The sequence below is a fragment of the Gorilla gorilla genome, chromosome 2 (assembly GCF_029281585.2).
Source record: "Gorilla gorilla gorilla isolate KB3781 chromosome 2, NHGRI_mGorGor1-v2.1_pri, whole genome shotgun sequence".
NCBI lineage: Eukaryota > Metazoa > Chordata > Mammalia > Primates > Hominidae > Gorilla > Gorilla gorilla.
The window spans coordinates 64,994,460-65,019,051 of NC_086017.1; the positions used below are offsets into that span (position 1 = coordinate 64,994,460).

Below are 24,592 nucleotides of genomic sequence, written 5' to 3' on the forward strand. Positions count from 1 at the left end.
GCTTAGATTATATTAAGCAACTGTTAATCTTCTTAGGAATTATACTGATCTGTGGTATATAGAACAATCCTCCAGGATTTGTACTTAACCATTTTAGGATAAAATGTCTTGATGTCTGTAATTTACTGCAACATACTACTGAACAAAAATTAGATGAATCAAACATGGTAAAGTGTTAACAATTGTCAGAGGAAATGGTCTGTGAGTGTGAGTAATATCATGCTTGACTTTTCTGTTTGTCTGAAAAAATTTATAAGAAGTAAAAAAAAAAAAAAAAAAAGTGCGGAAAAGTATAAGAGAAAAGTATAAGAATAGTGCGGGCAACCCTGCCAAGGGTCTTCCTCACAGAGAAGGAGGCAGTGACACTGACTGGGTGCAGAGTCCGTTAAGAAGGGGGATCATCTGTCAGTTCAGCTTGTCTTTTGCCTTTCACAGGAAATATTTTCAATTGCCACGAGCAAACTCTGGAGGCCCAAATTAGAACTTCCTTCCTTGCTTGTAACCGTAAGGCCACCTGAATCTCCTACCCACCATTCCTCCTCTGCTGGGTGCTCTTCTTCCCAGAAGGTCAAGATGTAGAGAGGAATGGGGAAGCTATTATATCTATGTTATAACCAGGGAATACTGCCGGAGAGAACACAATTAAGTGTGAGTCCCCTTCCCCTTTAAACCTTTCATAGCTCCTCATTGCCCTTTGGATGAGGTCCAAACTGCTAGCACAGCCCTATGGACCCTACCTACACCAGCAGGTCCTGCCTGCTTCCCCAGTATCCCTTGTGCCACCTGCAGCCCCATCACTGGGTCAGACTCTGAGGTTTCCTCTCATGTTCTCTGTGCCCATGATTTCTATCTTCATTACTGGGATTTGCACACATAGTCCTTCCTTATGGAACACACTGTCAATGGAGCTCTGCTCAGCTCCACTAAGTCCTGCCTCCTTTCACGTGAAAGAGGCTCAGACCACTGTCTTTGAGATCTGCAATACATGGGAAAATGAAGAAATGTTTCAAAAGGGTGACAAATCTTTGCAGCATTTAAATGTTTAACAAGTTGGATTATTTCATACACACAGATGTACTCATATTACAATGATCATATGGGCATTTGCCAATAAAGTCAAATTTAAATTTGAGGCTCTTTTTGAAGGTGAAGCCAGGGTTAAATCACTCATCTCCCCTCCCCCACCCCACAGTCATACCCTGCTGATTTGTCGTGGGCGAGGTATGTTCTTCCTCCCTCTTTGGACTCTAAGCTATGCAGGGTGGCATAATCATTTTCTATTGCTATTGTAACAAATTACCACAAACTTAGTGGTTTAAAACAACATAAATCTATTATCTTATAATTCTGCAGGTCAGAAAGTTTGCACGGATCTCACTGGGCTAAAATCAAGGTGGAGGCAGGGTTGCCTTATTTTTCTGGAGGCTCAATCTGTTTCTTGCTTATTTGGGTTGTTGGCAGAATCCAGTTCCTTGAGGTTGTAGGATCAGTTGCTGGCTATAAATTGAAGACCATTCTCAGCTTTTTTTTTTTTTTTTCCTATAGACAGGGTCTCTTCCTGTCATTCAGGCTGGAGTGCAGCAGTACAATTATGGCTCACTGAAGCCTTGACCTCCTGGGCTCAAGTGATTCTCCTGCCTCAGCTTCCCAAGTAGCTAGGACTACAGACCCACACCATCATGCCTGGCTAATTTTATTTTTATTTTTGTTGAAAAAGGGTCTTGCCATGTTGCCCAGGCTGGCCTCAAACTCTTGGCCTCAAGCAATCCTCCTGCCTTGGCCTCCCAAAGCACTGGGATTATAGGCATGAGCCACTATGCCCAGGCCTATTCTCAGTTTTTAGAGACAACCAAATTCCTTGGCTGGTGGTCCCATTCTTGCATTTCAATGCCAGAAATAGCAGGTTGAATCCTATTCATGTTCCATTTTTCTGTGTGAAGCTGAGACATGTTCTCTACTCTTAAGGACATTGTGATTAGATTCAGCCCACCTGGAAAATCCAGGATAATCTCCTCATCTAAAGGACCAAAACCTTAATTGCATCTGCAAAACTCTTTTTGCCATGTATGGTAACATATTCACAGATTCCAGGGATTAGGATGTGGATATTTTTGAGGGACCCTTACTCTGCCTACCACAGGCAGAGACAAGAATTTTCTTGTACTATATGATAAAAGAATTACATAGAAAAACAACAAGTACAACAGAATTTAAAAATCCTAAAATATTTCCTTGAGAAGATTGATAAAATTGAATAAACTGCTACCAAGAAGAACTTTGAAAAAGAAAGGGAAACTAGCAAGAAAGAGAAAATTTTCACCACAGACCCTACAGATATTAAAAAGCAAATAGTATGTCACAACAAACAGCCTTAGGCCAATACATTTGGAAATTTGATTGAAACGGACACATTCCATGAGATATGCAAATTATGTAAGCTGACAAAAGAAGAAACAGAAATCTGAATGGTTTGGTATCTACTAAAGAAATGGAATTCATTATTTAAAACCTCTCCACAAACAAAACTCCAGGCACAGAAGACTTCATTGGTGCCTTTTTCCAAAATTCAGGAAAAGGTAAACTAATCTTGTACAAAGGCTTCTAGAAAGTAGAAAAAAAGAGACTCCTGCCTAATTCTTTTTATAAGGCCAGCATAAACTGATTCCAAAACTGAAGGAGTTGTAAGAAAGAAAAACGACAAACTCTTTCCTTCATATAAATGTAAAAATGTTACACAATATTAGCAAATAGAATCTAGCAGTATATGAAAAAGGATAATATAGCATGACCAAGTGGGGTTTATTCCACATATGCAAGAGTATTTTAACATTTGAAAATAAATCAATGTAGTTCAGTACATAAACAGAAAGTAAAAACTAATTTAATCATCATCTCCATAGCTGTATGGAAAAACATTTGACAAAGTTTAACATCTATTCAATATGAGAAACTCTCTGCAAACTAAGAATAGAAGGAAATTCCTTGATTGGATAGAAAAAAATCTACAAAAACCAATGGGAGGCATCATGCTAAATGGTGAGATATTGGAAACATTTCCCCTAATATTGGGAAAGAGACCAGGTGATAGATTCTCAATTAAAAGGAAGGTGATAAAATTTATATATGCTTACATGGAAAAGGCTCCAAGACATATTAAATTTTTTAAAAAGTTAACCTGATACGTGTAAGCTATAACTATATGAAATAGAAAAACAAAAACATAAATATTTAGTTTAATTGAAAATATTCTGGAAGTGTATGTCAAAAACTGCCAACAGCAGTTTCTTCATGGAAATAGAGGGGCTCCATGTTTGTGTATATGGAGAATGGCGATGTTTGAAGGGAATCTTTTGATTATGTTTCATGTATCCTGTATGATTTGAAACAACAGTATATTCATGTAATACAATTATAATAAAATAATACAATATCAGGTCTTGCTCTAAAAAGAATGTTATTCCAATTTAGGGACTTCCAGGCAATTAATACTTCTGTCATCTATAAAAATGTTTCCTTGTGAGTATTGACTTTGGTGGAGGAAATTGAGAAACCAGCCGCTAATTTATGTAAATTGAACAAACAAAACCATGGTTGTGATGTTTCCAATTGAAGACACCTCCCGTCTTATGGGCATCTGGAATATGTAGCTAGTTATCTGTGATGGTTCTGGAACTATTCTATTTTAACAGATACATGTTTTTGTTGCTGGTGGCAGCAAAGGGACTATGACAGCCAGAGCAGAGGGTACATAGAGTCAAGTATTTGGGACAACCAAGCAAAATAACCCAGCCCTTGGTCTGATTCATTGTAACACAGGAACATAGTCCAGGAACAAGTTCTTTTCTCCTCCATGCAGGTACAGCTACAGTCTGATTGGTTCAGAGGAAAGCAGATTCTAGCCATGAACGAATGGGGCTGTGGTTGCTCATCTCTAATTAGATTTGGCTTCAGAAGCCAGGACCCTGACAAGAGCTTCTATAATCAATTTCCAGGGACAGCCCTGGGGTCGTTGGAGCCACAAGCATAAGGAATGCTGGCTATTTGTGTTCTACCCAAAAGGTCACATTCATGCCTCTTCTTCCCAGACAAGCATGGCAGGTACCAGCTTTCAGAGTCCTGCTGGACAGCCAAACAATTTTCTCCCTTTTTCCCTTTAATGACTTCTAAATACAAGTCCAATTTTTAGTTGACCCGTATCCATTAACCAAATGATTAACACAGAGTAGAGAAGACAACAAGAAGAAAATATGCTTTGTCTTCAAAGTATGTTTGAACATTTCATGTTAATTACCTGTGCCTTCAGGGTTTCTTTTGGATGGTGTGACCAGATTATGGGTGACATGTCTTAGGATCTTAGGTTCAGAGGATGCCATGGACATCAATCTTCCATCCCTTTAAATGGATTCTGCCAAGAAGACAAGATTGGATTAAAATACTTTACAAAATTTTCCGAGTATGTGTTTTGCCATGGACATCAAACTAAACAATGGAAACAATGATCCAGGTAATTTGACGTGAAGTTCTTTTCATTCTTCGCTGTTTGTGTAGATGTGAGCATTGCATTACCCCTTACATTCTAATCTAATAACATCAGTCTGGAAATCATAAGAGCTTCCCACATCCTCTGTAGCTGCTCTGATTAAATTCAGGAGGGTGGGAATAAAAAAATCTCACTTCCTGGATCAAAATCTACCCTCCATAGCCAGAATACATCTCTTTGTAGATTGAATATCTCAGCATATGTCTGTGGCTTTTGCAAGATGTGTACAAACCTGACCCATTATAGGACTGGATTAGGCAGAAGCACTGTGTGTCAGATGACATCTCCGAGAGCCTTCCTAAGGCTAAGTGTTTAAACTAAGGGACAGTAGAGGAAACTGAGGGTGGTCTTCCTAGGCATGAGTCAGCTTTGTGGTGATCTAATTGGTGTTCCTAGGGATACGAGGTGGTCCAACCAAATTGATCTAGACAGCCTTTTCCCACTGGCAAAAGCACAAAAACTAGATGACATAATTCACAGGATAGGAAATTAGGAGCAGATAGAAAACGCACACCAGACTACTGTATTCCTTCCAAAGGGAATGCACATATTGAATAGATTATGAAGGAGGATCCTCGAAGTTGGCAGAGTCAATTCATTCAAGAGATAGCAGCAGAGAACTGGAGAAGATGATGGCCAGAGCAGAAAGGCAAGGAACTTAACGAGTGGAATATGACCAGGGCTAATTTTTTCTCTCATTCCTTGACTTTCTGTCTCCACTGTATGTTTGGTAATACTGTAATTCAACATTGACATGTAGGTTAATGCAGCTTGCTGCCTGAACATCCAACACTGGGCTAATGTCTTAATTATTTTCCATTGCCTGTGACAGATTTCTTTTTTCCAAAAACTTGAATGAAAGAAATTAAGTTAAAGCAAATTACTTGTAACTACCCAGAAATTTGGGCTTATGGAAACACTTCAGAGAAAAGTGGCAAGAGTAGGTTTTGTCTTTGTCTGTCAAGTCCCAGCACTTTTCTAGTGCAGTGGGGAACTGTTCCCTTCCCTTTTGAACCAGGAAAAAATATATATTTTTGGAGCTTCATGACTACACCACACTGGCCAAAATTTACTCAGCAGTGTCCACAGGCAGCCATGTCTTTCAACACATCCTCTTTTCCCCTTCTTTGCAGAAACATTGGAAAAACTATAGATAGCCTTGTAATACAGACATTTTTTTTCTTGAAAGTAAGGATGACAGATGTAGCATTTCCGCAGCTACCCCACACCAGTGGAAGACAAAGTGAGAATGACATCCATTGCACAGCTGGAATTGTGAGCACTTGAATTTCCCATAAGGATCCAAGCATTGCTTGCTGCTGGGAGGGCTGTGACACCAGGCGAGCATGATCGAAATTCCCCAAATTGTCTCCTTTGAGATTAGCTCAAGTGCGGATGCAACAGAAGATTATCCTGATGTGTGTGGGTGAAAACTTATGCCTGGGGGACACCTACTCTCTGGTGTTGTTCCTAAGGAGCATATAACCATAAAAGAGGAGAAGCAAAGGAACTGTGATTTCCAAGTCCTTCAATTCTTCAACAAACCATGTTGGGTTGATCGCAATGGCTCTGTGAATCCTCTTTTACTTCCTGAATTGCTTCCAGAGCATGGCACGGAGGAGTGGATTGTGGCTCAGATCTGGAATGGCAAAATATTAATATGTGGACTCGACCCGTAGACTAATCCTGGTTCCATCTGAGAGAGTGCTCTTTTTTGATTCACTGCAGCTGGAGGGCTCACAGGGGAGAGAGGTGTGATAGAGCCTCATTGTCTCTTTGGAGCCAATGCCTAGCCTGGGAGGTATTAGCACGTTGTGGTTAAAACTGAGCTAGTGTCAAGCCAACTAGGATTCTCATGTGCTCAGAAAAAAGAGAACCCTGGACAAATAATCACTTTAAGATTGGTTCCCTATTTATAAAATGAGGGTGTTAACTACCTCATAGGATTGTTCTTAACGTTAAAAGAGATCATTCTTAAATGCCCAATTCATTACTTGACACAGTAATCGCTCAAAAGTTCTCTTGATTATCACCAAACCAGAAACCTGGAGAAGAAGCTGGGCTTTTGAATGAGCAACTCTACGTTGCTCAAGCCTATGGGAATCAGATATTTTGAGCCCAATAGGGATGCCTATGTTTTGATACTGGGAAGGTTTTCTAAAGTCAGGACGATTTGTACAGGATGGGTTCCATAAATAGAGTCTAATATTTGGAGGCATGATGTGCACAAGTTGCAGGTGATATTTTTCAAAGGAATCAGTGGTGCAGTCCAGGGCCTGATTTGTAGCCTGTCAGTTGTAAGAAGCTACAGAGTGTCCCGAGTGGAGTCTCTGATAAGAGAGTGTAGTTAGAGGCTCATGAACATGATTAAGCACCTTCCACTTACTCTCAATAGAGACTTAAATACGATGTTTATTTCCCTGACCACCTTTGCCAAAGCTGCAGAGATTCTGAATTGTTATTGCTGCAATTATTAGCAAGAATAAATGATTCTAAGAATGATGTTAGGAATTAAATTCGCACTTGCAGAAGCTAAAAAAAAGAAAACTATTACAACGCAGACAACATTAGCTTTTCTCCCATCTTCCTGAACTGGTGGTGGAGGCCAACTATTAATAGCTGTACCTCAACTGTATAAAAAATCCCCTCTCTATTCTATCCACCCTGTAATGAAAAGAAATCCTCCTACAATATTAGAATAATATAAAGAGGATGAACAGCATTATGCCAAAAGCGAGGTGGTAGCGTAGAGTGATTACTGTTTATCTCTGTTTCAAATTTTCCATAATGAAATTTTGGGGAGGAAAAGCTGTGGATCACAAAGATGTTCATTTAAACCCTGTGTGTGCTATTTTTTGTTACTTAATTTTTGTGTCTTAGGTTTTGCATCTGTACAATGGAGGAAGTAACACTCCCACCTTGTGAGGATGACATGAGACCACAGAGATATTAGAAGTGCTTGATACAATGTCTGGCGCATGGAAATGTGGTCAGTAAATGGTAATCATTATCATGTTTCTATTTATTATAATTATTAATTTACTTGAAGAAACAAATCTAAATGAACAAAATTGGAAAATAAACGCACTTTAAAATGTCAAAATAAGAATACATTAGGATGTAAAATGGGAAAACATTTTATTCTCTGAAACGTAAATGAGGGATGGCTTATTCAACATGGATAGTTTTACTCCTATATGATGGTGGGCAATTAACCCAGCCTTTCCCCATGAGTAAGCTCATCTGATCCTTCCCATTGGAGTAGGTCTGATGGGCACCACTTTCTCAATTTGCAGGGGGGGAAACTGAGCTCAGAGAGATGAAGATTAGTTCAAAAATTAGAATGGGGACTACAATCCAATGCCTTTCCCCCAGACATTTTATGCAGAATTCCAGGGGGTCGGTGGGGTCCATTGTGAAATGTACGTCCTACTGCAAGGGGACCGGGGAGCTACAGTCCAGCACTTAGGCAGAGCTGCATTTCCTGGGAGGCAGACACCTTTCCTTAGCTGAAACCGACTCTTCAGATGTCAAGCCATATGTTCAAAGTGCTGAATCCACCCAGAGAGGGTGCCTTTTGCTAATTCAGACCAGGGAATGCTGTTGGCTAGCTGGGTCCTCAGCCAGTCTGTGCCCCACACTTTAGTTTCAAGGTTCCTCTTGTGGAGCGAGCAGGAAGAAATTTACTTTTTTTTTTTTTTTTAAATAGCAATACAACTTTTCCTTTTTATTTTTTTCTTCTTGTTTTCCCTTGGGATACAAAATGGTGATGCAGGTTTCATGATTTTATATATATATGTGTGTGTGTGTGTGCGTGTGTATAATTTTTACATCCTGTCTTTAAATATTTTTATTAGGTTTTATCTAATATGAAATGCTTCTCCTATCAATTAGGGTACTTAAAAGATTTATTTTCCATCCACATGGTTCTTCATTATTTACAATTCTCTGTGACTTGAGCTTATTTGAAAACTTTATCTCACTTCTCAGACCAACATCCAAGTTGTTTCTATAAATAAAAAGCCTGAGTCACTTAATTTTGCAGACTCCCCTACATGAAGTTAAATGGAATAATCTGAAGTTTTCTGGTATTAATCCATGATTTTATTTTAAATAGTAGTATTACGTTGCCATCTTATTTTAATTTTTTTAACTGTTCCGGGATCACTCTTGAAATGAGCAAGGTTATCATAATAAATGATAACTCTTAAGAATGCTAAGGCTTCTCTAATTTCTGCTTATTTTTATGAACACTGGGGCAGTACTGTTTGGTTTTCCCAACCTTATCATTTCAAACCAGCTGTAGCCGCAACAGGCTATTTGCGATCCTGAGTGATGAAGCCAGGCATCCCGGAGCCTGGCGGGTCTTGACTTGGCCAGGAATGGAGTTATTCTACATTGAGCTTTGCTCTTGATGAAGGATGTTGATGTAAGTCAGAATTCTCTTGGAAAAAAGCATGAAGTAGCATTCCCACTCTGTAAATGTACTTTCTCTTTCAAGGATCTGAGAGTCTGACGAGCGAGCTCGAGTGCGTTAGAGGTGATTTCACCAAAAGGGTTTGTGAAAACGTAAAGTGCAGAGACTGGACTGGGTCTTATCCATGTTGTATTCCCCTCCCTACTCAGCATGGAACTCTGCAATAATAAAAACGCAATTAATGTCTTCTGAGTTGAATTCAAATAGCTACATAATAGCCAATAGAGTATAACAACAACCACAAAATGCTTGGGAAAGAATTAGGGGGACACAACATAGCTTTTAGGGGAAAACAACATTTGCCTATCTCTTCATTCATTCATCCATTCATTAATTTCTTGCTTTGTATCTGAAAGGTTTTAAGGCAATGATGATGAAAGACTTGAAGGAGGTAGCACACGAGCTAGGATCTGCAGAATCGGTAAGATTTGGGGTAAAGAGGTAAGAAAGAAAGGGCAGGGGGAACTGCATTTGAAGAGGCAGAGGCTGCATTTTGAAGGCTGGGCTTGAGTAAGTGTGAGAGATGTCCTTTGGCTGGAGATTGGAGGCCATAGAAGGAAGCAGTGAACAGAGTTTGGAAAAGGAGGCTGAAGCCAGTCACAGCAGCCCTTGTATGTGGTGCCACCCCAGGGAACTGATGATGAGTACAGCACAGTCTACTAGACTCAGTGGTCGGGCAGTCCTAGATGCAAATGCCAGCTCTGGAGACATAATATCACTTTTCTGACTCTTGATGCATTTGTAAAATAGGGTGCTAGTAAAGATGCGAGAGCATCGTGTGGGTTAAAGTTGGGTGCCAAAGACAGTGATGCCAGTCACTGGATGCTCGTTAAGCATGAGTTTCCTGTTGTTCCTGACCCTAAGCAACTCTGATCAATATAATTGTGTTCTTAAATACATACAAGCTGTTTATTAAATACATAAAAGGTGCATGTTAAAAATACATCTTAGATATGTTTCTACATAGCAAAATATTTTATTTAATTTCTTACAACTACAACATGCAGTTGGTTATTCTCAGAGCTTTCTGGTTTTTTCTTGATTAGTGGTATTATGTTTCTTTTCTTAGCAAACTCCTCGCTTTTCTGTTGTTTGTCCTGCACCTGTGATCTTCCAAATTTATCAATCTGATCCATGTATGCTCGCCCATCCCAACGCCTTCTACACAGCCTCCCTGAACATGTACAAACTTTTTCACACATGTCAGTTTCATTTTAAATTGACTACTTATGTCTTCAGATAGAAAAGCTACGGGTACGCTTTCACTACTTAGACGCCTGCAGCTAGAAAAGCTACATGTAAGCATTACTTCCATGAAAATTCAGTGGGCAAAAGGAGAAACTTGTCTTTGTTACATGGGTGCATTCTAACTTACATTTTAGCATTTCACTTTTTCTGAAGAGTGAAACTCAGGCCCAGTACAAAGTTTTATCCACAGTGACAAGTGTAATATTTATTTTTGTATTTCCCTACATTCAATTTATTGCTAAATGGAAGATGCTTATATAATTGGTCACGTGATAATGGCATAAATGTTAAATGCTTTGTAAGTATTTTAACCATTTATATAATCTTAATCAACAGCTGTGACTGTGGTGCTTTTATCAATATTTTGATTATTTTATTTTCAGACACATAGCAAGGCTGAACTTCCCTGCTTCCTAGAAGTTAGTAAAGCCAGAGGATTTGCTCTGGCCGATGAAACATGAGTGGAAATGATGTATGTTGCTTATAGCTGGAAGCCTTTAAGAGTCAGGGAGTACAGTCGTCCTTCAGCATCCACAGAGGATTGGTTCCAGAAACCCCTGCTGATACCAAAATCCATGAATGCTCAAGGTGCTTATATAAAATGGGGTTGTATTTGCATATAAACTATGCATATCCTCCCAAATATTTAAAATCAAGTCTAGATAACCTATAATACCTAATACAATGTAAATGGTATGTAAGTAGTTCTTATCTTATCTTACATTATTTTATTTTATTTATTTATTTGAGACAGAGTCTTACTCTGTCACCCAGGCTGGAGTACAGTGGTGCGATCTCAGCTCATTGCAACCTCCACCTCCCAGGTTCAAGCGATTCTTCTGCCTCAGCCTCCCTGGTAGCTGGGATTACAGGCATGCACCACCACGCCTGGCTCATTTTTGTATTTTTAGTAGAGACAGGGTTTCACCACGTTGGCCAGGCTGGTGTCAAACTCCTGACCTCAGGTGATCTGCAGTCTCGGCCTCCCAAAGTGCTGGGATTACAGGTGTGAGCCACTGTGCCCAGCCTATATTATTTTAAAATTTGTATTATTTCCATTGTTGTTATTATTTTTTAATATTTTCCATCTGTGGTTGGTTGAGTTGGTGGATGTGGAACCCGTAGATACAGAGGGCTGACTGTAATTTGCCAAATCTCCTTCCCCTGGTGAGGTGACTGGTGAAGCTCCAGATGGCAGAAGCTCCAATGGCCTGTGTTATTTTCATGGGTGGGACCCCCAGCCACACCAAAGAGGACATGTAGCTTGAGTGAGGAGTAAACTTGTGTTGTTGTTGTTGCTTAATTTCTTTTGTGAGATATTTATACACTCATATGCAAGGAGATCCTATTACTTTTTATCCAGTTTTCCCCAGTGATAACATCTTGCATAACTATAATACAATAAGCAGAAAGTAGACACTGATAAAATCCACTGACTTTATTCAGATGCCACCAGTTTTACATGTGCTCCTTTGTGCATGTGTGCTTGTGTGTACTTAGTTCCCCGAAATGTTATCACATGTGTGATGAAGAGCAGAGCAGTCCCCGCACAGGATCTCAAGTGCTACCCTTTAGTAGTCACAGTTACCTCTCTCCCTTCCTCCCTCTCTCTGACTCCTGGCAACAACTAATCTGTTCTCCATATCTACGTGTTTGCCATTTCAAGAACAGATCAATAGAATCATACAGTATGTGACCTTGAAATTTTTTATTGTAGTAAAATATATACAACATAAAATTTGCCATTCTAACAATTTTTTTTTTGAGGTGGGGTTTCACTCTTGTTGCCCAGGCTGGAGTGCAATGGCGTGATCTCGGCTCACTGCTACCTCCACCACCCAGGTTTGAGCAATTCTCCTGCCTCAGCCTCGGAAATATCTGAGATTACAGGTGCCTGCCACCACGCCCAGCTAATTTTTTGTATTTTTAGTAGAGACGGGATTTCACTATGTTGGCCAGGCTGGTCTCAAACTCCTGATCTTAGGTGATCTACCTGCCTCAGCCTCCCAAAGTGCTGGGATTACTGGCATGAGCCACCATGCCCGGCCATCATTCTAACCATTTTTAAGCGTATTATTCAGTGGCATCAATTACATTCACAATGTTGTGCAAAAAAATATGTAACCTTTTTTCCACTTGGCACAATTCCCTTGAGATATATTGAAGTTGTTGTGTGTATAGATAGTTCATCCCTTTTTCTTGTTTAGTAGTGTTCCATGGTATAGATACACCACAGTTTGTTTAACCGTCCACCCATTGAAAGACATTTGAGTTGTTTCCAGTTTAGGGCTATTATGAATGGAGCTGCTATGAACATTTATGCACAGAATTTTGCATGAATATAAGTTTTCACTTCCCTGGGATAAATGCCCAAGAGTGCAATTGCTGGGTCGTATGGTAAGCACATGTTTAGTTTAGTAAGAAATTGCCTTGCTGTGCCATTTTACATTCCCAACAGAAGCTTTGTTGTTTGAACCCCAAAATTTTGGGGTTATGTGTTACTGTAGCATAACCTAGCCTGATTAATATATTACTAGATCATGTTCTTTGCAAGGTCAATATCTAATCACATTTAATTTCAGTTATAAAATAAGAGTGCCTTAATGAGATTTTCTTTTATTCATTTACTCATTTACTCGTTTATTCAATGAATGAGTTGTTTATTAAATACATACTATTCTTGGGAACATGCTATGTGCTGAGGATACAATAGTGGCAAAAACACTTTTGATAGAGCTCAGTGTCTACCAGGAAAAGAGGATGAAATGGAGACAAAGAAAGCAGAAGACAAAACAAGGGAAGTGGTGCTACACAGGAGCAGCACACAACACCATGATGGCATTACAGCGGCACCGATGCAGGGGCCAGGTTGGGAAGACAGGGTTTTGGCCAGCAAAGGAGTTTCCTGAGTAGACGATGGCTGAGCTGAAATCTTAAGGTGAGTTAGCTAGGTAGAGGAGGCAGGTGAGGAGGTGAAGGCAGAGGGAGCATCCTAGACAGATGGAATATCTGATAAATGCTTTTTGGGGTCCAAAGTCTGGATTATTCATGAATATAAGGATGAAGGTGGCTGGAGCAGTGAGAACATGCATCGGAGAAGGGTAAGAGGAGACCAGTGACCTGCAAAAATCAGAGTGCCCAGGACCACAGAGGCCACACTGGAGATATGGAGCTTGAGGGTCAGAGCAATAGGAATCTCTGAAGAGTTTAGAGCAATAGGAATCTCTGAAGAATTTTAAGCAATGAGGGTAATGTAGGCATATCTGAGCTTTTAAAATGTCACTCTGGTTATTGTGTGGAGAACAGATGTATGGGAGGCCAGTGTGGATGCGTAGAAATGGCAAGTGTCTGAAATTACAGGATGCCATAAAGACAGAAGGGATATCAGTATGGAATTCTCTCACATCTCCTCTCCTCAAAATGAATCCCACCCTCCAGGCATGTAATATAATAGATAATAAATCTAGAATGTAATATGATAAAAATAAGATGATAATGAACAGGAGATGATCCAGAGAGAGATAAAATTGCCTTACAGAATAGACCTGGGTCTGTTACTAAGTACACTGAGCACGAAAAAAAAAAAAAACATGGAGTCTGGGAGAGGCATGTAAAATAATAGTAGGATCGCAATGAACAACTGATCTTAGGTGGAAGGGATTTAATAGACCCAATACTTATCCTATACACTGTAGAGCACATAATGAGTATTGTGGACCGAATGCTGTGTACCCCCCAGATTCTTACGTTGAAATCTTATGCCCTAATGTGATGTTAAGAGGTGGGGTCTTTGGGAGGTAATTAGGATTAGATGAAGTCATGAGGGTTGAGGCCCTATGAATGAGATTACTGTCCTTATAAGAGTTCCGAGAGAGCTTACTTCCTCCCTTCCATTAGGTGAGGACACAGCAAGAAAGTGCCATATATTAACCAGAAAGTGGGCATGAAATTAAAACTGCCAGTGCCTTGACCTTGGACTTCTCAGCTCCCAGATCTGTCAGAAATAAAGTTATGTTGTTTCAAAGCTATCCAGTTTGTAATTTTAAAAAAAACACACACAAGCTGACTAAGACAATGAGTTGAATATGAAGAAATAGAAAATATGAATGTCTGGATGTGTTTGTGTGGGAAAGGTGGCCTTATGGCCCCCTTATTCAATGAACTTACTTTATCAATTACTTTCTTTTTGGTGTTTCTCATGGAAATGTCAAGGATCAGGTATATTCTCTCTGGGATTCTATGTTATTTCTCCCTCAGAATGCTTAACAAAGCCTAAGCAAGTCTCTTTTTTATCAAAGCTCAGGAAAAATACTGGGATGATAACACCCAGTGCTTGGGTGTCTTAAAGGAAGAAGAAAAAGAAGATGATGCCTGATAAGTTTGCCACCTGCAGCTTGGCACTTCCTCATCCTAAAATTTGGCTGCTAATTTCTGCTGATGCTCATGGAAAATTTCCCAAAGACCCTGCTCCTGAATGAATTGAAAGCCTTAGAGTTGAGTTTGTATTCCTTAACCTGTACCCTGTAAAAGACGGTAGCCAAGTAATGGAACTGTAGTTAATAAAACAGGAGACAGTCTCTCTTCTGGATAGATGGAAGACATTCCTGCTTGCCTCCAAAATAAGCCTCTTTTCCCATCACTGCCCTTGTAGATTTGACAGCTCATGCCCAGCACTCTTCTCAGTAAGCATCGAGAGCAGAAGAAGATAATCACTTGGCGGGAATTGTGCAGACTGCAATTCTCTCTTCAAGGAACAATTTGCCAGGGGAGCTGTCCATGCTGGTCACATTTTGTTAGTTTCTACCCACCAAGCAGCCACTTGTGACAAAGAAGCTCCTGTCCTTCACTGGATTTGGTTTCAGGCAAATGAAATGATGCCTTGCCACTCTCTGGCAGACAGAAGTAGTTTCTCAAGATAGAAATTCAGGCTGTAGAAATGGATTTAGAGGATTTAGGGTGTGGGGTGTGTGTTGGGCTTTTGAGTGTGAGATGGAGCATGAAGGGTGTAAGAATGTGCGGACGCTCAGGGCATTGAAGCCACTTGGAGCTCTGAGACCTGAGTATCTTGATTCTAGGAACATCTGGCATTTCTTACCCACTCATTCAACAATGTTTACTGAGTATCTACAACGTGAGCCAGACACTTTTCCAAACAAAAGAGACAAAAACTGTACCCTCACGTAGCTTGCATTATACAAGGGAAAGAAAGATAACCAAATAGTATAATATACAAGTAACTTTCTACACTATACTAGGAGGTGAGAAACACTATGGAAAAAAGAAAACATAGCACAGAGTGAGTAGAAGAGGGGTGTTGGCAGGTGGGCAAGTGGTGGCATGAGGAAGATGGTTTGAGCAAACCTCATTGAGACTTGGAAGGGTGATGAATTAGCCAAGTAGCATTTGCAGGAAAAACACTGTAGCCAGAGAGAAGTGCTAGAGCCAAGATTCGAAGGTGGGAGCCTGCCTGGCATGTTCACTGAATAGCAAGGAGGACAGGGAGTAATGGGAGGAGTATTAAGACATAAAGTCAGAGGACAAGTGGACCCCAAATCATGCCAGGCCTTGGAAAGAATCTGGCTTTTCCTTGTAGTGAAACTGGGAATCACTGGAGGGTCAAAATCTGATAAAATATGTATCCTGAGGTCAGGCGCGGTGGGTCTTGCCTGTAATCCCAGCATTTTGGGAGGCCAAGGGGTGCAGATCATTTGAGGTCAGGGGTTCAATATCAGCCTGGCCAACATGGTGAAACCCCATCTCCACCAAAATACAAAAATTAGCCGGGTGTGGTGGTGCATGCCTGTAGTCTCAGCTACTGTAGTTTATACAGATTCTGGAATTCTCTCACACCTCCCCTCCTGGAAACAAACACTCCAGCCTGGGCAACAGAGTGACACTCTGTCCCAAAAAATAAATTATATATATACTATGTATTTTGTGTTGTTTTCTTGAGACCATTCCATAGGGCATGAGCAGAAGCAGCACAGAGCTCTATTAGGAGGGTACAGCTCTAACCTAGGAATGAGGTGAGCATGGATTGGACTGGAATTGTAGCCAGGGAAGTGGTGAGAAATGGCTGAATTCTGGATATATTTTGAAGATAAAGTCAGCAGGATTTTTTATGGGTTGGATGTAGGAGAGAAGAAGTAGAATGTAGAAGACTGTAAGGATTTTGGCCTGAGCCGCTGGAATGAGGGCATTGCCATCAATTGAGTTGGGAAAGGCAGCAGGTAGAGCAGCTTTTTCAGAAAGATCAAGAGTAAGTATTGGACATATTGAACTTGTGAAGTCTATTAGACTTCCAGGTGGAGGCAGTGGATATGTAAGTTTGGAGTTTGGGAGAGAAATCTGGTCTCGTGAAATTGGGGGTCGGTGGCATATAGCTGACGTGAGACCATCAAGAGTATAGAGGGAGAAGAGGTGAAGACCAAGGGCTGAGCCCAGGGCACTCCAACATTAAGAGCCAAAGGAGATAACACATGGCAGAACACAGGTTGCATCTGCACAACACAGAGTCAGTGTTCAATGAATATGACCTAGGATGGCTATAATTATTACAGTATTTATTATATCCATAATGACTGCTTGTTTTGTTATGATCTAAATTAGAAAACAATGGTCTCAAATATATTTTTTTCAGGAGTATCAAGAGTGACAATTCAGTTCCCCCAAATTCCTTGCTGTAGCATAAATGGATAATTATTAAAATTAGGAGGAAGGTTAAGATTACCTAGAGTGTTCGCTAACCATTTATCAAATTTTTTAAGTGCAGCAGGCTCTGTGCTGGTCTGAGAAAGGGCACAGAGAAGATTGCTGTCCTCAGGGAGTGTACAGTCTAATGGGGAGACACAGAACTGTGTATTAAGTGTTCTGGATACAAAAAAGTACTTTCAGAATAAAAGAAAATAAAATTTAATTATGGGTTTATGGCTTAGGATAAGGTAAGTGCAGGTGGTTATGGGCAGTTATTCATATGTATAGGTCAGGACATATGTGTGGTCACTTGCTTTTGGAACACATAATCACCTAAGGAATTTCAGGATCAGATGATGGAACTAATGGAAGCTGAATAGGGGTTGTAGAGACTGGGGTGGGAGCACAGGGGCAAGTTCAATGATGCGTCAGACTGAAAAAGTCTGGGAAACAATAGAAAAGAGTTTTCAAAGAAAAGACTCAGGTCCCACCCAACTGTCTTTGATGTTCTGCCAGCTTCCTTCAGAATCCCACACTCATTCACTTTGACCTGAACCTCTGGCTTTCACCAGGATGAGGAAAATACTTTGATCTACTTGAAAACGGGGTCTTGGAAAGGTGGTGAGTTTCCAAGGGGGTTCTTGGCAGAGAGTTCTTGTGGGCTGCCAACCGCAAAGGCAATTTGGGGTCCTGCTGCTATTGGCCCCAGCAGTAGCACCTCGGTGTGGTCTGTATAGACTTGTGCATTATTCTCAAGCCCTGAATCAAAGGGAGAATTTGATATCAGGGTGGAAAGAGGCATTCCCATTGGAAACTCTGATGTCACAGTCAAATGCGCTACCGTTCACAGTTGGGTTCCCCATTTGACAGCTGAGGCTTGAAACAGAATCCTTTTTGAAATCAGAAAAAAAGGAAAACGTTGGGCTGAATTTCGGGAAATGCCCTAATGATGAAATCTGGGAAATGGCAAACGTGTATAACCAGGGAAGTGGTATGCGTCCCAAAGCTTGAGTCATTCAAAACCATGTTGGCGATATCATTGGAAAAAAGTTGGGGGAGAAGGGGACTGTCTTGGTGGAAAATCTGTGAAGTCCCCCCACAGCGTTGTAGTGGCACTTTTCTGAGTATTTGACAGGAACTGGCTTCTAAATATGCCTTGCTTTCCTCTGCATCATGCACTATCTAGAGCGTAAATAAGGCACAGCACAAACTTTCCGTTTCACTCATGTCCCAGGCATCATTCTCTCTTGAAGTATTGAACCGATTCCGAAAAAAAAAAATAGCTTCAAGAACAAAATATGATAAATATGACAGATAAAAATAAAGTATAGTTAGTTACAGATCAATTTTACAAAGTCAGACACATGTATTATCTCATTTAAACCACAGTTCGTCCTCTTGGTGGGCATTCTCCGTTTGTGGGTGAGATCACTGAGATTTAATGAGGTTATGACTGGTCTGAACTTCTGACTTCCAAACCACTCTTGTGGTTATTCCTGCTCCACTCTACTCAGCCTCTCAAGAGAGTTAAGGGAGAAAAATCCCTCCACATTTATAAAAACTTATGAAATCTCATTAAATTATTAAAGGAAAGTCTATAGTTTATTAGAAGGCAAAGGTACACCAACATGAACTCCATCAGCCACCAAAATAATTTTTTTTGTTTGCCTTTAAACCTAATCTTTCTTCCTTGCTCCGGAATCCACATAAGATGAGGTCTTTGTTTGCTCTGAAATGAACATCCTTATAAATCTGTAATTGACACATTTTCCTGACTCTCCTTAGATCAACAATAACCTCTTTCCTCTGGTGCATCTTTAATTTTTCTCCAGTGGATGTTTCCTCTACTCTACAAAACTGTTCAAATCGTTTCTACTCCAAACTCACATTTGTTTCAATGTCCTTACCTTTCTCTCTTACATTCCTTTAACTTCTGAACTTCTTTACAATGAAGCACACACCACATTTCCCCATTATTTTCTCTTTAATGCCTTACAAACTAGCTTCTTCCCTATACTCTCCTGAGATGCTCATGGAAGGTATAATCAAACTAATGACTTCATCTTTGTCTGCTGAGCTGACTACCACAGCCTGTTTGACACATCCATCACTTGGTTTTAGAAACAATAGTAACTGCCTAGTAGTCTTCCATTTTTTTTCCTCTATCCTCTCTCATAAATAGACATTTAATAATGTCCATTTTCCAGCAACATTATTGCTCTTAAAGACCCTTTCAGGACCATTTATCATTCCAAAGGCTGGACTTTCACTTCTAAAGGCATGATCCTCCAGTCTAAGTCTCTTGTCCTAAAAATTCTACTGAAATTTGGATATTTGTCTTTGAAATCCCCAGGAAAAAGGCCAATCTGAAGGATTTACCAGCCACCTTTGATTCAATACAGCCCAAACTGAGACATTTTCCATGACCTGAACTTGGTAACACCATTTCAAAACTCCTGGTCTCCAGGTTCAAATCCTTAAGTCATCCTTGCTCCCTTCTCACTTCTCATGCCCAATAGCCCTATTCACTTCCCTATTCTGCCTCTGAAAGGTACAAGCATTCCTCCTTTTTGCTTGGCACTGTCCTACCCCAGATGCTCACCATTTCTCCCTAAGCTATTGCAACAGCCTCTTGATTGCTGATGATGATAGCAATGGCTAATATTTATAAGACTGTACCATGCTGAGGAACAGTGCTGAGCAGCCTGTGCACATCCACAGTCCCGTGAGTGAACCACTGCTGTGAGCCCTTCTTTCTGGTGGGGAGACTGTGGTCCAGAGGATGAAATGTTTTTCTCAGGTCACACCATGTGCACAAAGTATAGCCATGACTCAAATACATTTCAGAGTCAATGCCTGAGCTTCTATTCCCAAGGCATATTGTCTCCCAATATAAATAACAAAATCCAAATCTTTCAGCCTGACCATCAAAACTCTGCAGAATACGGTCTTCTCCAACCTTCTCAACTTTATCTTCCAGTGTATTCCTTTAGTCTACTCTAGGCTACTACTGTTGCAAAAGATGATCCGTTTATCTACATTGTTTACCTCCTCTTCACATCGACATTTGAGGTTCATCTCAAAACACACATCCTCCAAGAAGACTTCACAGATATTCCCACTCAGAATCAGTCTCTCCCCATGTGCCTTGCATGTAGTTTGTTTCAGCACCGGAGCAATGATTTGCTGCATGGCGTTACTTGAGTGTACATGTATTCATCTCACCTGCTCATGTCTTGAATGCAGGGCCCATGTGTTACACCTCTCTGTTATATTCATGCCCCCACCTCCCCACCATGCCAGTAGTGCCTGGCATGTGACGAGCCTTCAGCAAATTTTGGTAGAACTGAAGAGCAAGCCTGGGTATGGTTGGGGGTTGGATTATTAATAGTGTTTCCAAGTGGGAAGTGAGACTGTCACCCTGGCCAGTCTATTCCTGAGTTACCACAGATCCCAACAGGTCTTTAGGCTTAATCATTCACAGAACACAGCCGGTATTAGGAGCAAGGCTCTCTTCCAATTAATAACTGAAGTCCAGTGTTCAACTTCCACAAAGCATTTACTCTATAATTGCTATTAATTCCTTCAGAAGTAATTTCCACTGTTCGTCAGCTCCCACCACCAACTAAACTTGAGTATCAATGGTGGTAAAAATAACAATGACAAAAGCTAACATTTACCAAACTTTACATTTATAAATCTCCATTTGATCTTCAAAACCACTTAATGCAGTAGATACTACTATCATTCCCTTTTTCTGAATGAAAAGACTGAGATTCAGAGGGGCTGAGGAACTTCCCAAGATCACTAAGCCAATAGGAAGTGATGAAGCCGGATGCAATCTGACACCCACACTCTTAACCACTGAGCCTCACCATCTCTCTAGAGGCCTGAAGTTAATAAATTTCAGTTTCCTCTCCTCTCCCCACATGACCAGAAGACTTGAGACACAGAAGCCTTGGTGCAGTGCTGCTGAGTGTTACCCACCCCCTGCTTTGTTTTTGCTTGCCTGTGCACGGCCAGTTTTACAGCCGGGCTGCTTATGTGAAGATGTCCACTCACATCCTGGTCATCATTAATCCCCTCATTAAGCAACCCATGAGGAAGAAGCAGTGGGAACGGCCGTGGCTCTGCACAGGTTGGGCTCTGTTGGAGATGGGACGTGAAATCTTTGCACGCCACTGGCCATGAGTCATTGGAAGACTGAGCTGTGTCCCAGAGAGGATGACAGGAAACCGCAGGCTCTGGCTTCACTCTTGCGGTGACAGTCTTTGAGAGGCTGGATGACCATGGTGGTTCAGCTGTTCCCCGATGGCTGCCTCCCTACCAGTGCTGGGCTGTGTTTTTCTTGGCCAGTTGGAATGTGGAATGCTTCCTAGCTCAGTCAGTGCTGTGGAAGGAGACAAATCTACTTCCCAAGTCTCCACCCCCCTGCTCCAGCTACTACAACCATTTTGTACAACTCCTTCCTGCTGTTTGGAGACATATTTATGGGCAGTTGGGACACAGGGACTCTTCTCCTTGGCAACAGCTTCCCACCAAGCCAAGCAAACTTTGAAGTGGTCTTGGTTCCTGAGTGAGCAGAACATCTATCGTCCAGCAACATATGCCCTTTTGTTTGGCTCCCAGTTTCATGACCTCTGTGATATAAGATGGGACCTTCAACAACAAGCCCAAACAGGAGTCTCTCATTCTTGTGTTGACAAAACTTCTTTCTTGATTCATTTCTGTCCCACTTCATGCATGGATCACACTCACCATCTGAAAAATTTAGTGTCTGCCTTTTTCATTAAGAAAAAGAAAAGGTTTCATCATGCATGTAGCTGTTAGTATGTACATTGCACTGTGTGATGCCCAGAGAAGGGCAAAACACAGCCCTGATCATCTAGAACCTAGGGGAGACTTAAACAAATATGTGAAAAGCTGGGGAGAATTGCATTACTATAAGAATGGCTGGAGTTTGGCCTTAAACCAAGTCCTGAATACAAGTCTCGTTTCTGCTGCTGAATAACTGGATGTCTCCTTATTCGCATGCATAAAACAGATGAACAAGCACCTCTGCCTCTCAGGGTTGCTTGTGAAGACTAAATGAGACAATGTCCTATCAAGCACTTGTCAGAGTCTCTCACATGTAATTAACACTCCGTACGTGGAAGCTGTGATTATTTCTCATATTTAGGATGTGGGGGTATGTACAGGGCATTGTCTACTTTATAAATGTCTCTTCTTCCAAAATGGGACTGGACAAAGTCAAGACAGAAAACAGTTTCAGATATCCATTCAAAGCAAGGATACGTACTTAGCACTGAAGCAAAATCTTTGCTAAGATATCTGTAGGAATTGGTAAACGTAAATCATTCAGGGGGTCTTTTTAAAACGTGGCCTGAGTTTATCCCCTTTTGGGTCAAAGACAGATGTCAGAAAGCTTCTTCTTTACCCAGCTTTGCAACCTCCCATCTGCCTTCAATTAGGCAAGCGGTCAGCCTCTCCACATTTAGGGTACACCAAGGCAAGGCCCTGAGTTACACTCTTGTCGCAAACCCACTAGGAATGACTTCACAGCTGGACACGGCTTGTCCCGCAGAAATTCCAGACACAACATTGCCCAAAGCATTTAGGCCTTGCAGACCACGACATTATATTTTAACATGTCACTCATAATCCTGATTCTTCCTCTCTCCCTATCTGGAAACTCACGTTTGCCTCTCAGATTGCATCCTCTATGCTTTGAAAACACTGAGTGATAACCACACTGACTCATCTGTTCTGAGAGGAGGCTTGCTCTGGCCAGGCCAATTTGAACTCTGAGCCACAGGCCCTGACTTCTGAACCTTCTCTAATGAGTCTGTTTGGTGCCTTACATATTTTTACCCAAAGATAAGATCTGTTCTCATTTTCTCTAGATCTATTTATGCATCCCTAATAAGCAAGTTGTTATAAAAAAGCAAGTTTAGATGTAGTCTAAACACTTGAATGTGTAGCAGCTGCAAGATTACCTGTTTGAAGTCTGTTGATGAGACTTCTCCCAGGGAGGACATAGCAAAGGGAGAGGCATTCAAATCATGAGAAGAACATAAAGGTGGGGTTTTTGGTTTTAGTTTTGGTTTTATTCCAAGCAAAAAGACTAAGCTCAGAGAGCATAATATCTCCATTCTTCAAGGTCACGGCCAGGCCCAGATGTTTTTTGCTTTGTCCAACATTTGTAGGTTCCTCATTTCTGGCAGTAGGTGCATACAGTATAGACTTGACTTCCTTTGAATTTCCTGCCATTAATAAGGCCCAGGGTCAATATAAAATATGTATTGAATATCTAGGCACATTTTTTCAGGCAGCATTAAAATTCTTCTCTATGGAACATAATGTTTGATGTACTTGGAAAAGGCTACTTTGTTTTATAATATGTACCTCTGAGGAAGTCAAATATTTTTATTCCTTGATTCCTTCCCTCCCTCCCTCCCTTCCTTCCTTCCTTCCTTCTTTCCTTCTACTCTTCTATCCTTTCATCTATTCATTCATTTCTCCATTAACACATTTTTTCATATTTATGTCAAGTATCTACTGTGGGCCAAGCAGTGAGCTAAGTATTAGAGATAAAAATAAATCTAACATCCAACTTGATTTTTAATCTTGTAGGGGAGAGAAAGTTAAACTGGGAAAATGATGTAACCAAAGTATAAGTAAAGTTCACTGGGAGAGTCAATAAAGTTCACTGGGAGACCCATGGGGGAAGAATTTGCTTCTAGAATAATTAGAGCTGGGCTTGAAACTGGCTCTCTCACTAACTAGCTGTGTAACCTTGGGCTTTACTTAACTCCTGTGAGCCTTGGTTTCCTCATCTTAAAATGGGGATTATAGTAGAATCTATTTCATTGGATTGTAGTGAGGATTCAGTGAATGAATGAGATAATCATAAAAAGGGTTCAGTGCAGTACTTGACTTCTCTATGATTAGAATTAGTGATCCTGTCTAGGAAAACCTTACAGAAGAGGTAACATTGGTCTTAATCCTGAAGAATGAGTAGGGACTTGAAAAGGGGGAAGAACATTGCAAGTAGAGGGAAAACCATGTCTAGGCCTGGAGTCATGCATATGTGTGACGCGTTAGACAGCAGATGGTCAGTGTGGTCAGACAGGGGGGATGTGTGGGATGGGAGTTGAGACTGGACAAGTAGGACAGCTGGAAAAGGACTATGTATTCCATGGTGAACTACATGCTTCAGACAGGAAACAATGGAACGTAGCATGGTAGTTCTCACTCCAGAAACCAGAGACTGAATCCTGGAAGGAGAGAGACGGATAAGAAGCAGTTTCTTAGCTGTCCATCGGCCTCCTAAGGTTCGCATAGAGCTTTCAGCTCTGTTGTCCATCCAGCAACCCTAAGATATTTTCCAGTTTAGGCTAAGGTATTTGGCAAAAGATTCAGGAGACCTCCTGCCTTCCTCTTCTTCTGCCACTGGCACACCCTCATGGTCCACTCTGATGGTGAAGGGCTGGGAACTGGGAATTCTTGGGTCTCCTCATTCATCATCATGGCTGAGTCTAATGGGATAATGGTTGAACAAGAGGGTCTTCAAGGTTACCCCCAGTTCTGAGTCATGATTCCAAGTTACAGGGATTCACTTAACCTCATAAGTA

General features: G+C 40.9%; 1 long non-coding RNA gene across 1 annotated transcript in view; it reads right to left on the bottom strand.

Annotated features, from left to right (window-relative positions):
• Positions 1-4,149: 4,149 nt before the first annotated feature.
• The window catches only part of LOC129532723 (uncharacterized), a 309,267-nt gene continuing 288,824 nt past the window's right edge, over positions 4,150-24,592 (bottom strand). Inside the window, exon 3 of the long non-coding RNA XR_008678602.2 lies at positions 4,150-4,405. This is a non-coding gene — a long non-coding RNA (uncharacterized lncRNA). The remainder of the gene's footprint in view (positions 4,406-24,592) is intronic.